This window comes from Sipha flava, unplaced genomic scaffold (assembly GCF_003268045.1).
Source record: "Sipha flava isolate LNK unplaced genomic scaffold, YSA_version1 304_pilon_pilon, whole genome shotgun sequence".
NCBI lineage: Eukaryota > Metazoa > Arthropoda > Insecta > Hemiptera > Aphididae > Sipha > Sipha flava.
Window position 1 is genome coordinate 267153 of NW_020272981.1, and position 14391 is coordinate 281543.

At 30.9% G+C, this 14391-nt stretch overlaps 1 protein-coding gene across 2 annotated transcripts in view; it reads right to left on the minus strand.

Moving 5' to 3' along the window:
* LOC112686335 overlaps positions 1-14391 on the minus strand; it is a 109929-nt gene that overhangs the window by 49541 nt on the left and 45997 nt on the right. Inside the window, exon 2 of one of the 2 annotated variants that reach the window (XM_025558557.1) lies at positions 6793-6952. The exons of the other annotated variant lie outside the window; for it this stretch is intronic. The gene's annotated coding sequence lies outside the window, so the exon portion shown is untranslated. The remainder of the gene's footprint in view (positions 1-6792; positions 6953-14391) is intronic. 2 annotated transcript variants of the gene reach the window in all.

Consider the following 14391-nt stretch of genomic DNA (forward strand, 5'->3'; position numbering starts at 1 on the left):
TGCGAGGATAAAAGCGATTTTTGACGTAAAGCAGACCAGACCTGTTTTAGTACTCGAAAATAGTATAAGCAACAGTCACGTTAGTGCACTAAAAAGCATTAGAAAGAGGAAATTTTCGCAGCACAAGTATAGTTTAGAGGGGTTATAGTGCTATTGTACACTAATAATTTTTCTCCGTCATTGGGGTCTTCGTGCAGTAGCAAGGGTTGGCGTAAAAATTCGTTGTGTATTTACATGTGCATGTGTATGTACGTGCGTGCATGCGTATATGCGTGTGTGTATACGTGCGTGCGTATATGCGTGTGTGTGTACGTGCGTGCGTGTGTGTGTGCGCGTGTGTCACGTCATCACGTGTCAAACTATTCCCATGTCGACTAGGACTGGCGGCAGTGCGTGCGCGATTCAATGAACTTTTAATTAATAAAGTACAAAGCTCAACGCGAGATGCATAATATTTCGTACGTTACGGGTAAAGTAGGAAGTCGGAAATAGTGCACCGTGCCCGGTCATTGTACATAATGCCCGAAGGATTTTTTTTCGAGGACAAAGCATGAATAATTTTATTTTATTCGGACATTGCATACAATGTCTAATTAGACATGGGCACTGTAGAACACAAGTATTGAAAACATTAAAATTAAACATAAAATTTTACTGGGTATTTTATTAAACATAAAAATTCAATATTATCTACTATTGAACAATTAGTATTATTATATAAAAGTAGTTTGAGATGAATAAAACGAATATTATTTATTATTAAATTAGAGTTGTTTTAATAAATTATTGTTATTAAGTAATGTTAGGTAATTAGAATTATATAATTTTTTATTTATTATTACACCACTGTTATGGCTCTTTGAGTTACAAAGTCGACCAGACTTTTTGCATTTACACCGGTTGGTCTTAAATAATGTATCGTCAGTACACCTATCACACTCTTGGCCATCCAAGATAGTTGGACATTTTCTTGCCACTTCCCTCAAAGTTATTTGTAATAGTGATACCTGGATAATAAATCCCTTTTAGCATATCGATATTAATATCATTAATATTATTATTAATATTTATTATCGACCGCAACTGTTGCATACATTGTGTATAATTAGATAGGTACCTTGTAAGTCATGGTATCAAACGAATGAAATATGTAAGTATAGATATGGTTACGTATAAACGCTATTCGATATAAATATGCGCAGCGCATTGAATTCACATTATCCACTTGAAACCAGGTTGGTACACTGCCGGGTCAATGTATGGTAATTTCAAGTGCTGAGAAGCTAATTTTTTCATTGCCCAAAGTATTCGGACATTGCGTACAACGCCTGGGCATTATATCATAATGCCTGGATTTCCTACTTTTCCCGTAACACATATATTTACAATATACGAGTATCTTTTAAATATATATCGCGTATGTTGTCGACATATTCATCCGTCATGGTACGCTTTATGTAGTCCATAACCCGTGTGCACTGTTGTTTGCAGAGACGGAAAGTTTAGGAAAAAAATAACTGCGCACTTAACTTCGACTTGAAAGAACAGTACAGTCAGGTACCAGCTAGGATGTTGATATACACAAGTCACGCGACCGAAAATGTGCAGTTGTCAATGTTATTAATTGGGTAAACACGATTGCGTACGTTCGTTATCGGCGATACCTTTTTAAGCTACACGATTCCGTTCAAGTTTACCTGATTTTTAACTACACGATTGCGTACGAAGTTTTAAACGTTGATGCTCATACCGGTATTGGTGTATACCAAATGTCCATAAGAGAATTTAAAAAAGTTAATAAATACTTTGTGTTTTATTTCATTAATTACCTATGTTTATTGTTTATGATGTAATTATCAAATATATTAGATATAACGAAATTTCGTTATTTCCGTTATATTATACGGTATTTTCCGAGTTTCAGTAAAAGTAGTAGGTTATAGATGTCAAGAAATCCAAATTTAAGCATTTTCAAATAATTTATTAACAATAATTTCATTTAAATAAAAACTGTTGGTTGTAGTTATTTATTAATTACTTTTATTTAGTCATCCTCATTTTATTTATTATTTTATTATTAATTTTTTTTTTTTATGAACTATTATAGAACTATTAGTATTCTATATTTATACATATATATATATTTATTAGGTATAACACGGTGAAATCAGTAAATTTGACAACGTTGCATACAATTACATACGTAATCGTGTTGTCAAAAAAGACAAACGTACCCAATCGTGTTCTACCCTATTAACTTTATATTAATTTTTATTAAAACAATAAAAATGTTTTCTCTTTTTAGACTTTGATTTGGATTCTTGGACAGTTGGCCCATCGGAGTTACTTGAAAAATGAATGCCATGTATATTATCATATATATTGCCATTATCGGTGGTATAATTAATTCTAAAATGTAATATAAATATATTTATACACTTTTATGCTCATATATTTTTTTTTTTTTTTTTACAAGGTATTAATTTCTAATTCAGTTTCATTCTTAATAAATGACCTCTTGAAATGGCTTAACCCACAGTTCCCCGACTCTGGATCCGCCCCTGAAAACAGGGTTGAAGATTAAAGGCGTAAAACTAAGCTATTTCATTGTGTCTGTAGCGTATTGTGAAAGTGTTATGATGCGAAGCGATTTGTTTTAAAAAGCTTAAATGATATGAATTTAGAAAGTTTTGGCCCTACTCAAACTTGTACATCGTATGCCTGTATATATATCGTTTTACCTACGGAAAACGGTGATCATGTTTAGCCAATGCAATCATTATGTCTTTAACCGACCAACGAAATCTTCAAAAAATATAATTTACACCTTAACGTTGTAAAATATCGGCGCGATCTATCTCAAATAAATATTTGACTGCATGGCTTAAGTAATAAGTTGTAATTATTTTAACATAATATAAAATAATATTATATAATATATATATATATATATTTATATTCAACTCAAAATATAAAATATTACCATATAAATCCGACAATTACTTCTTTAGCGATGAATTTGACAAACAAGTTATCGACGTATAATGACATGTAGCAACAAATTTATTTATTATTATATTTTCGTTGTATAATAATACAGTTGATACGGTTTTGAAAAAAAGAGTTAAGTCTAAAAACATCGTTTCAAATTCCAAATATTTATTATTATTTGGAAATTAAATACATAATGTAAAATAATATTCGTACTTTTGTTTTTAAATGGGCCTCTAATTTCTATGTGCTCAACGACCCCTACATAGCTAAAGACGGCTCTGTGTTTAGGTATAACATTAAAGTTCAGTGGACTTTAACAAGACTATAATTCAGGTTTTGTAAACACGCGTTTACAAAACGCGAATTCGAAATAATTATTGATTATGCTTATTTACACGAAGTGTTGGGTATTTGATAAATGATAATACAGGTACAAAGGGCAATCATCGACAGCGTATTGGACAACACGTAAAAAGACGTATTCGATGGCACACTTAATTAGCGAATGAAGATTGAAATTGGAGTGCACCGTGCTGAGAAGGGTCTCTACGTACATGGACATGAAAAGCATTTTGAAGTACGCATTATATTATACGTGTATATACTCATGGAGAAGATTGTAACACTGAACCCGCAATGTTTTCGCTGACCAACGAGTGTAGAAGTGTGCACAAAGTTAAGACACCGAACGAATGTTCCTGTCTTCCGGTGGTGTATTCTATGTGTACGTGTATACGAGTGATTTGGAGTTACATCATTTTAACATTTAACTTTTAAACATTTAACATTTAATCATTTTTTTTTTTTTTTTAACATTTAACATTTAACATTACGTGAAAATTTGATTACTCGCGAATATCGAATTGGTGCGATGTTTGCGGCCACCCTTATTAAACTGTTGACGACGAGGGTTAGCGGCACATCACTTATATTGTGTGTGTTGGGCGCTTTTACCCTCGTGTATACGCAAACGTACGAAATAGAACTGTACTATTATTGTTAATTTATTACTGTGACAGGAACGTTTCCAGAGTTTCGCTTAAATTGTGCGCGGTTGGCGTTTGGGGGAACGCTATACGTTACATAACAATCGTTTCGGTTTTCGGTTTAACACACGTGTAATTTTATCAGTTTTCGTACCGAAGCTACCGGCCAATGTAATCTAATCGTCGTGAATGAACTCCAAAGGACAATGCGGGAGCCCGAACTTAAAAGGTTGTTCGGAGCAGCGATTTTTGGAATGGAAGAGGCGTGCAGAGCTGCAGCTCAAAATTCTTGACCGACCTTACGAATACGCGTTTTTTTTTTTCCACAACGAGACGAATATCCATCGACGGGTATGACGCGGATGAGTATCGCATCGTCGTGCATCGGAAAGACGTTATTTTCACCGTCGCAAAACAGTTATCTCCGCGCGTCCGTCGATTTATTGAAACACAACAATACAAACGACGCGGTGTGTACACCCTTTACTTAAATCATAACCAAGAGTGGCGAACTCCAAGAATTTACGATCGCAATCGATCGCGCATGTTTATTTCACTAAGTATATGTGTGTAAGTTGCTTTATGTGTATTACGGATACGTATGGTTGGAACCCGATTGAGCACGGATGCAATCAAACAATAAAAATATAAGAACGCAATAAAACCTCGAAAAAACAACACGATTGAGCACGAAAACAGGTGCGACTTTACCAATCCGCACCGTAGAATATTATTATTAAAAAATAAAACACATTTGATTATACCTTAATATTTATAAATTAAAATCTTTTATTGGGTTTTTTTTTGCAACCAATAAACCTGCAATTGAAAGCTGCTGACTCTTTGTCTCTCTCGGATAAAATAATTTGTAATTCATTATTTTCCATCATAAAATCATTAAGTTTGCAAAATATACACTATTTTTAAAGGAACACGAACACGAGACAACATAACAGACTGACTAGGTTTTATTTGCAATGCAGGTACATACAATAACAGTCAATCACAATTTAGCGCAATCGTAGTTTTTAGTTCTGGTTTCCTATCCATCCCTTTATTTTCAACATCCGTGGGTACCTATCGATCGATAACAAAATATTATTCAATTAATATGTTAATTACTTGTTATATTAGTTATTTTTTTTTTATAATATCTGCACAATTACGTGCTAGTGAAAATCTGGTAGCGCTGTACAAAATATTTATTTATTTTTTATCGGGTCGGTAGATAATGACCGTGCTCAATCGGGTATCGCCGAAATATATACGCGTGATGTATACGCTACGGGTAAAATACACGGACTTCGTTGTAACACAAAACACACGTACAAGTATATAATGTTCGTAACGCAAAGCAATTAGTATACGAGCCGCTTGGTGTGCATAGATGTACGAATGGTACGACGTCGTTTGCTGCGTTTGTTAAACATCAGTGGCGTCGTAAAAAGGGTTTTGTCGCCATTCAGACTGCCGTACGAGAGATGTAAAGATAGGTAAATTGTTTTTATTATTACTATAATAAATACCGTTAAATTAAAAAAAAAAAAAAAAAAAAATGTTTTTCCACCGGGATATTGGTGGGCGGATGCTGATTGTGTACAATTTAAGACTAAAATTCCCTCTGCCGCTGCATTACGTGCAAATGGATTACCCGACGTACGGCGAATAATAACAATCACACTTGTATTACGAACATGAAGAGACGATAATGAAATGTATACGACGAGCGACTATCCTTCAGGGGCGGATTATGTGTACAAAAGTTGTGATTATAAGGCGTACCGCGGGGTCAGGATATTCGATGTAAAAAAAAAAAATAAAATAAAAACGGTGAAAAGACTCTTTAATTGTTATTTTTTTACCGGATATTCGCGGATATGGCGTATTTTACTTGACGACGATAATTCGTATACGCATAGACGTGTGCGTACGTACATATTTCTCCTCCTCCAAAGTACTTGTACCGTGCGCGCGCGCGAATTCACTAGATGCGTTTCCGCAGTATAGATTTATATCGGAGCGAGACTTCCTAACATATATTGTATGGCAAAGCAAATATTGTGTTCAGAAAACGTAGATACGGTGTACACAATCGCGGTACACGATACGGTACATGAAACCGTCTAGTATGTTAACGGAAATCGACCGTATACCATACACACACACCCGCGCGCGTGTTTCTCGTCCATTGTATTATGATCCCACTGCATTGAAATATTTCATTATTCGTAACGAAATACAGTTATGACGGCCGAAAAATAACCTTCTACAATAATGTTCGTGTGTATCAGCAAATATTTTATTTTAATTAGAAACTATATTTCAAACGGATTTCTTGAACACGCATAAGTTTTGATCGTAATGCCACTTGTTTATTGCAAGTATTAATTTTGGTAGAAAAACGATTGTTCGTTTTGTGCGCTATTCGATTTACTTCCCCACGACGACGCACAGTGGTCGAGAAACTGTAAACGCACGTGTAGGTATACGGTACGCACGAAAGATTTTCACATGAAACGCGCGCCAGACTGCGACGGCGTTAAAAATAATATTATACGCCGGAAATCGATTTTTATCCTCTTCATCCCCTACTCGCACACACACAAACATACCGTCGGACAAAATTTAATTTCGAGTAATTGGCTCGTCCGTTGGCGAACCGAGTTTACAAAATACGTTCCAGTACGTGTATATATATATATATATATATTATATACAGCAACAGAGACTGTAATCGCGGCAATCGTTCTAAAACCTCATTTCATTATTTCACGCCACTGTCGACCGATGGCGACGACTCGAGTCTACTTACGTATAATGACAGCAGTCCATCTCGGCCAGCCACCGCGGTACACACTTCATTACACGAGCAGCATCCCCGGCCCTTGGCGCAACGATCGTCCGTATATTGCGCTCTAGGCCGGGGTGGTGCGGATGCCGTCCGATTCTCCGCGGAAATTCAAACCCATCGCCTGCCGGACATATATATATATATACATCTGCCGTTTTCAAACTTTGTTTTTTCACAGAGCCCTTGAGATGCCAAAACAATTTCCACTGACTTTCCACCAAAAATCAGGAATACCAATTTCAAATCACAACTAATATCAAAAAAGATGTATGATCAATGATTATCCTTTTAATTTAAAATTATTTGTAATGCATATCCGGTGTTGAAACAAAATATTGAATTTGATTTATTCATATAGCAGTCGCCGCTTATAGTGATCGTATTCGTCCGGGAGAATTTTGTCGGTGAAACCCAAAAGCGCAAATCGTTTATTTTTTTGATAAACCTAAAGCGCAAATTTATTTTGCGCTTTTGTACCTTAGTAGTGAAATAAAAGAGCAAAAAGAAATATTGCACCCGTTACACTATAAGTTTCATTTTAAGATTATTAATAATTACTACACATCGTAAAGAAACATTTTGTCATGTAGATGAAGAATCAAAAATTGTAATTTCACAACCAAGAGTAATTTTGTATACAGTTCATGTTCTATATAAATAAATGTACGTTTAAGTGGTGTATTGTATGTTGCAATCCAAAACAAATGATATTTATGCTAAAATGTGATATTTAATAAAAACATTATATACTAATACATAATTAATATATATAATTATATATATAATAATTATTATATAAGTATATCTCAAAATATACTTATGGATTTTGAATTATCGGCTCATAATGATCATAAACGCTTATAATTTTGTGTATTTTTCCATATGCACAAATTAAATGTCACCGGTTTCACCTAGCACAAGCTTGGTACAGACAAATTAGAAAATTGGGACTTAAAACTGAATATGACAAAAATGAATCAGAAATTTAAAATTGGTTAAAGTATTTTTTCGGATTAGCTTTTTTACCTTTCACTGAAATGCATTTTATGAACTATTTTCTATTACTCCTGACAATGATAAGGTATCAGCATTTTCTGATTATATTTTAGCAAATTTTATTGCAAATGACTGCAGATATCCACCGCACCTCTGGGTTGAGACACCTTTAAATGTGCCAAGGGCTACTAATGGTCCAGAATTATACCACCGTCATTTGAAAGATCAATTATATCTATAATTTTATCGTAGTGTTTAAACAACCGAAGTTATAAAGGCCAAAGTTTATTTAAAAATGCTATCAAATGGGCGAAAAACCACAAAACGCAGCTCTAAAGTCAACTCCAATAAAAATACCATGAACATGTATACTGAAAAAAAGATTTGCAAATTTCAAATTTAATATTAATATTTATTTAAGGTACTCATTATAATATTACACCTACTACTGATATATCATTTAAATTTAAATTTTTTTAATTAATTTTATAATCACTAAAAGCTTAATAATTATATTATTTTAATAAAATACACTTTCTTTTTGTAAAATTAATTTGCGCTTATGGGTTGTAAAAAGGTAATTTTTTTTGCGCTTATAGGTTATTTATTTTTGCGTTTTTGGGTTGCGTTTGGGTCATATTTTGGGCTATAGCTAATTTTGTGATTTGAAAAACAGGTAGAAGATAATTTTTATAAAATAAAATATTTTATTTAAGTGTAATATGCATCATGCGTATATAATATATTTTCGCTCAGTGACAAACTATTTATTTTATTTTATTTATTTATTTTTTTTTTTGGTCTATTGTGACAACCTCGAAAACTCAGAAGTCTATCGTGATAACTTAGGTAACTTAAAAGTTGATCTCAAGTCTAAGTATGATCATTTTCGGACTATAGTAATCGTTAGATACACTAATAACAGGAAACGTCCTATCGCGTCCAGTAATTGAAGTGCGCCTGTACACAATTAATCAGTATATCCGTTACCATCAACTCGTAACTTTATATTATTTGTATAATACGATATTGTACTTTGTGTGTCCTTTTATTTGACGACGTTCACCGTGAATATGTTCAAAAATAATTCCTAAATAATAATGATACTTAATATTTTTTTAATGATATACAAATTGTACAATTTTTTTTTTTTTACATTACAGTTATTTTCCTAGTTCACTAAAAACACAACAATTAAAACTATAAAAAATTTAAAAATATCGATTTCAACGGTTGTTATGATTTATAAAGTTTTAGAAATAGAGGTTCCTCGATATAAATTCGGTCGAGGACCCTAGACGAGTTCACGGTCTAGCGGCTATTGCCAATCCGACACTGATCATGTCTATCGATGTGCGAAAAATATTCACCGTTTTACGTTTCAACTACAGCGTAAAATACAGGCATTTTCTATAAACAGTCATCGTCTTATGCTTCGATGCTTGTTGTAGGAAACAGAAAGGAAATACAACCGATTTTTATGTGTTTTAAAATGTATATGATTTATTTTTTTATTCCTAATAAGTTTATACGTGTCTAATTTAAAACTATTTTCCTAGCAGCATATAGGAAAAGGCAAGTGTCCATCGCCTATTCCATTGACCGGCTAGGTTGAATAATAGATTTTTATTAAATATTAATAAATATAGCTTGTAAATATTATAAATATTATCAATAGTTAACGTTTACACTTATTTTTCAATTTCCGATCAATGTCATTGCCGTGTTTTAAGATTATGACAATCACTTTATTCCATATTTTCTATAAGATGTATTATGTCAAATCAATAATCGACATCACAAAAATTTAGTAAAATACACATATTCCATTCATACACTTTGAAAAAATCACAACTTATCTTAAAAACAATTTAACCGAATAGGGTGATTAAAAAAAATAAAAGAAAAAATTATCTCGAAGGTTGGTTTTTAAAAAGTTAGAACTTAGTGAGAAAATCGTAGTTTGTATAACGAACCAGGTCAACGTGTATAAAAATGCGTACTCTGCTCACGTTTCCGTGATTTTGGGTACAAAACTAACACGTACATTATAATTTGCGAGTATATTTTTCAAGTGCACAAATAATAGTAAATATTTCAATTCAATCGGAAACAATACAATCGCGGAAAAACTTACAGAACAATATTCGTGTAATATTATTATACGCGTATCATATGCATGTACTTCGTATATTTAAATATGAACACGCGACAAGTACAAATGAGTCGCAAAAATAGTGAACGATTTGATTCATGTTTATTCCTCTATACATATATATATATAACGTATATATTATTCCGGTGATTTGATACGTTCAGATGATGATTGTGTATAAAGCACATTCGCATATCGTCTATATCGATTGGAATCGATTTTTTTTTTTTTTTCATAAAGGAATCGACTGTTGAATAATTACAATACACGCGCATAGTTTGCATGATAAGTAAATTATGTAGTTGAAACAGATATTATGACGGTAACAAGGCCTTAAACATATTTCAAAAATTGTCACTCGATCGATCGTATTTTCAAGAGGACCATTTTTTGAAGCCTTCTCGAATCACATATTGGTTGAGATACAGAGAAAGAACGTCGCTCCTTTATCTAAATTATCGGTATTGGCAATGCCCTAGTAATGCTCTACGGCTGCGAGGTAAGTCTCATATTATTAAAGTATTAAACGATCAGGTAGATCTTTGCGGACGTTTACGGATCTTAGAAGTTTAAATTACGTTGACCGTTAAACATAGAGCGTTTATAAAATGCAGAAAAATAAAATTTCAATACGGTACATTTATATTCGTGTATAAAATTCTAGTAGATTTTAACGGTTGGTAGGGGCAATATACGGTTCATGAGGTTTGGTAAAATATAAAGTACGATAAAATGTTTTTATTTCCATAAGCGTATAATTTTATTTTTTTATTTAAAACTTCCCGTCGTATAATTACATTATTGTGTACACTACGATTTACATTGAATAGAGGATACTCACAACGTACGTATTGAAATTTTCTATTGTGCGCCATATTGTACACCATAAATAATTAATATATAAATAATATTTATTAAAAACCCATAAAAAATGCGATATAAAAATATTGACGGTACAAAAAAAAACTCTTTAATGGATGAAAGTTTAACATTGACTACGTTAACACATTGATTACGGGGAACGGAGGGATGCTTTTGATTTTATCTAATATTAAATAAAATGACGTATACCAAAGCATTGGGTAAATAACCGAAGTGTGGGTATAAAAAACATGCAAACTAACAAAATCACAATTGAAGGCAAGGAGAAATAATGTTCACTGCAGGCATCTACTGGGAAAATCCTAATAAATCGATAGGTCAAGAAGAGGTTAGCTTGGGTACAAACGGTTGTACTTTAACGACTTCCTGATCCATCACAGTAGAATGTCACTTGACAGTATTTATTACGCGAAATGAAAACACTTTTATATATAAAAAGGGAACTTTTAAACCGATTTAAAAATAATTTTGCCATAATTGTGTAACAGTTATGTAAAAAAAAAACATTTACACACCGTTATTTTTTGGTTTAGAATTTTGTTTTTTGAACCTATATAACATAGTCGTGAGCGATCGCACTATTTTTTTTACACTTTTTTTATTCGTTAAATTTTTTTAAGCTACGTTCGATTTGTTCTTTAGAGTACATAGTATATTTAATAAATTTCAAGCAGTCCAAATTTTATTAAAAGGAAATTATATTTTAAACAGGTATACAATTAATGTTTTTGACATCCATTAAGATAAATTATTGCCATTAACTCAATCACAATATCAAATAACTAATATAAAAGTTTAAAATAAATTCAGATAATACCTAATATCATAGTAACTCAGTTTTAATTCAGAAGTAGTTTAGCACCATCGATATTCTTTTTAATCACAAATAATGTACGTTATTCAATTTTTATTGAATTGATTATTATAATTTCCTGAGTAATGAAGAAAATCATACAAAACTGACTTTTATTTTAATAATTTAAGTATATAGCTACATTTGAATTTATTATAGTAGTTATGATCACTGACTAACGATTTAATAAAAGGTCGAGTAGTCAAGGATACATTAAGATATTGGTAGTTATATTTTTCATTCTTATATAAAGTCCAAATGTTATTACTCTATAAGCAAAATTACATTACTAAATTAAAAACAAACTACTTTATCGATAAAATTACTTAATAACATTTTTTGATAATGAAAGAAGTGAAGGTTTGACGATAATGTTTATTATTTTAAAATATAAAAATTCCAAAAAGTTGACACATCTCTATGTAGCCTGAGTATTGAAGATTATATTTAAGATAAATATACTTTGAATTTTGTTATAGAAATATTCTATGAAACGGCAAAAATCAACAAGAACATAAGAGAACGTAGAAATCATATTTGTAATAGATAAAAAATAATTTTTATTTTTGGGTTGATTTATAAGTTCAAATTTTATCTCGAAAACAATAATATTTTAATGTTCAAAAGTATAACAGTAATAAATACTAGTATCCTTAGTTGAGGTGTCTCAAGAAAAACCATTTTCTCACTTTTGAATAAATAAAGACATTTCATGACGGTTAAACAAAATATGAACAACATAAAATTTGGGTTTTATGAGTAATCTTGAAAATGATAAAACGAGGAAAATATATTTACTACTAAGGAGAAATAAATTTAAAAATTAACCCGTTATTATTGGGTATTTCCTTGAAAAATAATATAACATTGTTAATACACTCGCACAGACTAATGTAGATGGAACGTTATTATGCATATTTTGATGAAAGTATAAAAAGCACAAAGAAGTAATAGAAAAATATATTTAATAATATCAAAATAATATTATAATAAAAAAAATTAATTATTCGGCTACGAGGCGAATAAAATACATAGTATTATATAGAGTTCGTTCGAATTTGTGTTAAACTTATTATTCAGTGGACTCACTAAATACCTATGAAATTCATTGACCATCCATAGTACTTATACGTTATTATGCGATGTACCAAAGTCAAAACATTTTTGTAAATATTAATGTTTAAGATTCCGATATTTTTATAAAATAAAACAAAAAATATATATTTTACTTAACATTAGTAAGTGAACTCACGAGTTCAAAATAATTAAATGAGGTTTTAAAAAATAGGCATAGCTATGACTAACGATTACGTTGTTGAACATGGAGTAGAATTATTTAGAAATTATATACAGAGTGTAGTATGACATCCAAGGCCGTAAAAAATATAGTTGATAAATAATGAAACTCGTATTTTATTTAAAAAGGAAACACGCATTTCTTATAATATACGAAAATATATTGTATCAGTAAAATATTTATTTTTTAATGCTCCAGTTCGTAGAATTATAATAATTTCATAGTCTAGTAAATCACGAAATCATATCTACTATCATGTAGACTAATAAATTTTTAAAATTTTATTTTTATTTTCAAAATAAATAATAACATAGCCGCAGAATTCATTGTTCGCAGTATGTTTACATAACCATTATTAAATATACTCTGAATAATAATATTTATACATTATGTGTTCATATTTATAATAAAGTTTACATTTTCTGTAACTACTTTGTATATTCTATGTATATCGAATTTATAGATCATTGAAATTCGATGATACCGAGATTCAAAATTGAAAACGTATACAATAAAGATTTATATACATTTTGTTAAATCCAGACCTTAATTTAGGATCATGGTCAACAAAACAAGTTCGTTAACAATGAGATAGAATATATGGTACATATGTCTCATAACCGTTTATATTCAGCATATGTTTTCAAGGAAACTTAAGTAATAATATGAAAATATTTCGGGATTTTTTTTAAGAAAACTGTAACAAAAATAATAGTTATGGATAATTTAATGAATATCAGAGAGGGGAAGTTCAAACGTTTTTCAAGTATGACAACGATACAGAATTAAAGAGCATACGATTTAATTTGAGTAGTTACTAAAAATGAAATATTACACTTTTATTGATACTTAATTAGTGAATTATATACAATTATATAGGAAACAACTGTAGTGAATACAAGGAATAATTTACTTTTGAAGGTTTTAGATTTACGGCCTATTTACTAACCTAACCTAACCTACGGCTTAGTTTTCAAATGTCATATTAGTTCTAGACTTGTGATTGTTTCCATAATTTTATAATTAAATAATAATGATTTACTTCGATACATTCCAAGATGCTCTAAAGTTAACATTGTTTTGTTGTATTAAATTATTATAATATATTAAGAGATTCTTCAGAATGGAATTATAGATATACATTTTTGGCGTAGAATATTTGCAGACTTAATCCCGTTTCCGTTCATATATTGCAAGTCTTCCTACCGAATTTTCATCTATAAAACAAGCCCCACAAACAAACACTGATCCACCATTTAAAAACCATATGAAATTTAAATAGCAATAAAAAACATTTTTTTCTTAAATACAATTTAGTAATATAACACTAATTAAGAAAAAAACTTCACTGACAGGCTGAATGTATTTATAGCAACT